This window comes from Telopea speciosissima, chromosome 4 (genome assembly GCF_018873765.1).
Source record: "Telopea speciosissima isolate NSW1024214 ecotype Mountain lineage chromosome 4, Tspe_v1, whole genome shotgun sequence".
Lineage (NCBI taxonomy): Eukaryota > Viridiplantae > Streptophyta > Magnoliopsida > Proteales > Proteaceae > Telopea > Telopea speciosissima.
In genome coordinates, this window is record NC_057919.1 from 30,243,597 (window position 1) to 30,248,413 (window position 4,817).

The following is a 4,817-nucleotide window of genomic DNA, read 5'->3' on the forward strand; positions in this document are numbered from 1 at the left end:
AGAACTGTAACTGGCCAAAATTGAGGTGCCCTAGCCAGGTCCAGGCAACTTGGGTGTGTGCAGGATAAGCATTTGAGTGTTGTTGTGTGCTTCAGATTGTCAATGGGATTTAATTTGTGAAAATTTTTATAAGTTCTGATTCAACTCCGCTCTCAGTACCGAAGCCTTGTCTATAAGAGATCTATAGAGCAAGGGTTAGAGAAAAGTTTGGACTTAAAAGGATAATCAGACCCAAATAGCAAATGGCTCAACATTACATCTTTTTCTGCAAAAAGGGAATCTTTTATGCTAAGCCAAGTATGAGGTTCTGGGATTTGAATTCCTTAGTTCTTTCTGACCAAAAAGTAAAATAAAATCCCTTAGTTCTTCCGTGGACAATTTACACAAAAAATCAGAACTCCGAAAAGAAAAATTGATAGGCAAAATTTTGAAGAAACTGTGGGAATTCATAAGCTGGGAAAGGAGGAATCAAATGTTTACTGATAATACAAACTTCTGAAATAGTTAATGTTCTCACATTTGCATTATCTTCAGGGGAATTATTTCTTTGATTAAGAACTTCTGCTTTTTCAGAAACAAGGAGAGAAAAGATATTACTGAATAATAACAATGCTTATGGTATCATGGTATAAACCTTCACTACATAAATTAGCCATTGATTACAAGGGCACTTGGCCTCTCTGCATCTTGACCAATAATCTCAGTAGAAATTATTTCTGTAACTTCCCTCCTATTTACATTTGGATCTGTACTAAATTGGTTCCCTTGACCTTCCACGGGAGTGACATTTCCATCCATACCAGAGGAACTGGTTGATGCCCGCTCTTGGTCTTCTTCTCCAAAAGGATTGCAATACCTGTCTATAAAGAAGGGACTTGTAGGTGGACTTGCTGCAATAGATATGGGAGAAGCTTCAATGCTTGATGCAATTGCTGTATTTTGTTTGTAATTTTTAGTTACTCTAGAGTCATGGGAGGAAGGATCCATCTTATCATATTTTTTCGCCATTTCAACAACTCTTTTCAGTGTAGAAACCTTAGGATCGTCACGTCTGATAACGTTCTCATAGTTACGAAAGAAACTAAGTACGAATATGAAGAGGGCTAGCAGTGAAGCAGCTCCAGTGATAATGAACAACCCACCAAAACTTTCTAGTGTAAGACTATATGAAGAAATCTTGGTACTAATGTCTGGACAATTGTCCTGCCTAAACCATGCTTGTTCAATCCGTGACATTTTTACTCCTTCTGTTACATTTAAGACTGCCCTCGAAACATCAGATACCAGTGGGGAACCTCTTGGAAAAGCCTATAAGAAATACAAATAAAAAGAATTCAGTCACTCAAATACATGCAATGGGAGGGGGGGAAGGAAAAAGAGAGAAAGTAGAGAGAGAGGACTTACAAAGCCAAATCCATCAGTCTTATATGTAGGTCCTACCATGGTGTACTTATCACAATATTTTGAAAGAAAGAGTTTCATGTAAGGGATCTCATCAAAAGCAGCAGCAATACCACCATTGTTACTCCCTTTAGATAAAGCTTCGTCCAGTTCTTCTACACTTCTATAGGTTCTAAGCTTGGCTTCATTAAATCTCATTTGCTTTAGCATCTCAAACACAAATGAACCGTGTACGTACCCCACATACTCCCCATTTCTTATGAGCTCTTTTACATCTGTGACTGTGGGTTGAAGCTGTTGAACTGTTAGCATGGAAGTTAGGCTTGCTGTGTAACTTGATGTGAGGATGAGCACAACAAAAACCCATATAGTAACAACAAACCTAGCCAAGTTGCTGAAGACCTCTTCTGTAGTCATCAAAGCAACTTTCATTAATATTAATTAGTCAACTAGTACCAAGTGGGTTTTTGGTGGTTAAGAGAAATGCCAAATCAAAACCAGAGCAATTTAACAATTTTGATATTGATTCATAACATGGCTACTCTAGTTAAGCATATCTTAATTTTGAAAGTAAATAAAAAATGATAGAAGAGGAAGAGTATTTACTATGTGCAAAAACCATTGTTGAGAAGACAAACCATAAGATCATTCCAAGTTGATTTATAGGTGAACCCCTAAAATCATTGTTTACTCTGTGTTCGAGGATCCAGATCACAAAGCCTGTGAAGATGAAGAAAGCCAGAGTAGTGAACCATAGACCCCAATTTAAAGGCTTCAAGAAAACCCACAGATTCTTCCTCTGATCTTCTTTCATTGGAACTATCATTGTTACACCAGACTGTGTGAATGGCATTGTAAAATCGACATAGATGGACCGACTGGCTCTGATAGTTATATCACCAACCACTGCATCATATTTCTGTCATAAAGCAATAATAATGCACCTTATACTGGTGAACTGAAAAGAACCACAACTAATTGTCAAAATATAAAGCTAAACTTACTTGGATATATACTTGGTTGATCAAATCATTGTATGTCCCGGAACTTGTGAATGGAATAAACTCATGAGGAAGATCATATGGAAGTTCCCCAATTGCAGCATTAAAGACATCAATGCAGTACCCAGTGACAACTGGGGCATTGGTAGTAGGATCTTTTTCTACCTTCACGAATTCAGTAAATCCTTCCTTAATAGGAACTCCAATCTTCAGTTTCTTCCCATTTGTAGGGATTACCCAACCCTTGGGCACAGTCATAGAATTTCCTGGCCATACGATAGCACCGAGATTGGAATTTGAAGGCGAATAAAATTTTGTTTCAGCTGCATTCAATTTGCGTAAAATTCCATTTCTTGGGGTCCAGAACCCAATCTCCCTTCCTCCACCACCTATTACATTGAGTACCCGGAATGCCGATGATTGTAGTTGTCCATCAAGGCTAAATTCTCCACTTAAGCCTGTAAATTTTGTCTCCAGGATTGTCTTGAGAAGTTTAGGACCTATTGTAGATATTCCAAGAGTTGAAAGGTCTGTTAGTTCTTCAACAACTTGTGGGTGCTGGAAGTGGGTATTCTCTGCCCCAACTTTCTCAGCTGCCAGTGCTAGTGCCCAAACAGTATCATATGCCCACAGTCCAAAAATGTTGAGGGTAGCCATTTCCATATCAGGGTTTTCCTTGTGGAACTTCTGGCTCCATTTGATATTAAAATTCTTCAGTTTATCAGACATGGGTACATAAGGCTCAACACATAGTACACCTTGCATAGAATGAACAACTGAGGCATCCATGGAATTCAATTGATTAGATAGCCCATTTGTGATAATCCAGGCATATTCTTTATTCATCATTCCAACATCTTTTGCTTTAAGAAAGAAACGAGAAGCAAGGGAGTATGACATGTGAACAACAAATACTCTAGTTTGCATTGTCATCAACTTGTAGAGCTCTGAAAGAATTCGATCATCGGTGGCTATAGGAGAAAGGACACTTCTATAGGGGACACGAGTCTCAATTGCGGTGAAGGCATCAACCAAATAAGGTACAATTCCATTACCATAATCAGTATTCTCATATATCACTACAACTTCCTTCCATCTGAAGGCTTGCACAATGGAAGCAATTGCTTTTACCTGAGAGGAGTCACTAAGGGAAGCCCTGACAAAATAAGGAGTTTGAGCTGAAGACAGAGAAGGACTTGTTGCAGAGAAAGAGATAATGGGCACTTGAGCTTGGTCTCCAAGATCAATCACAAAGTTGGCCTGAGATGATGTTTCTGGCCCAATAATTGCTTGTACTTCTATGTTCTTTAGTAGGTCAAGAGCTACATCAATTAAGAACTTCATTTATATATCCATTGATAAACAATTAGAAGGGAAAGGAAAGCAAAATACAGAGACAACTACTGGAGGAAAGAGAGATGGAGTTGTTTAGTTACCCATAGAAGCAGCACGGACCACACTATTCTTTGAATCCCTGGTGTTGACAACCAGTCTTGTTTTGTAGAAACTGTGAGTGGCATAGAAATCAGACAAAGCCATGGAGATGCAGCTCAACCCAATTCTCCCAATCAGTTTATCGAAATTGAGAATTACCCCAACATTGAAGGGGATGGTTGTATTTTGAGCCACACCAAATTTTCCAATGAAGAGATTCAGAGAGAATATCAATATGAAAGGCAAAAGAACTTGGACTGAATTCTTCATTTCTAACTTCAGAAAAGAAGAACCCAGTACAAGGAAAGAAAAAAGAATTGGATTAGACTGGTAGAGGAAGCTTGTTGGAATATAAACGATGAAGAAATTTGAATTCTAAAGAACCAAAGCACGTGTATGGGCCAATGGAAAACTGATTAAGAAATTTGAATTCTAGCGGACCAAAGATTGTTAGTCAATGTTCAAGCTTTTCTTTGTCTTGTTTCCTGAGCCAATGAAAATCTGATTAAGAAATTTGAATTCTAACGAACCAAGATTGTTAGTCAAACTTCATTGACTTGGAAGAGTCGTTAATGACTAAACCCAATTGGGTTTTTATCTATTTGAACAATCTAACAGATTTGGATCCTTTCAAGGAGAACCAAACCAAGTGGTACAATTGAGAAAGGCCATGGAAATGCTAGACTAGTTTGTTCTGTAAGAAATATGCTCAAAAGTCTTTCATGACAAATTTACTCAATTGTTATCATTGTTTTTCATTGTTAATACTGTTATTTGCTGCATGTTCAATTAATCACGGTATTTGAGGTCCCTATATTACGTGCACAAGTGTTCGAAGGACCCTTATTGGTAGTTATTAGCTTATGTTAGGTACTGTATGGGAAGTTATCCCATAATGGGAGAAGTGGGTCTAATTACTAGATGTGTATTGTTATTACAAATTATCCAAAAAAAGAATGAATGAGACTTTTAAAATCCCTA

At 37.8% G+C, this 4,817-nt stretch overlaps 1 pseudogene; it reads right to left on the reverse strand.

Moving 5' to 3' along the window:
* Positions 1–646: 646 nt before the first annotated feature.
* On the reverse strand, positions 647–3,887 carry LOC122657671 (annotated as a pseudogene).
* Positions 3,888–4,817: the final 930 nt, after the last annotated feature.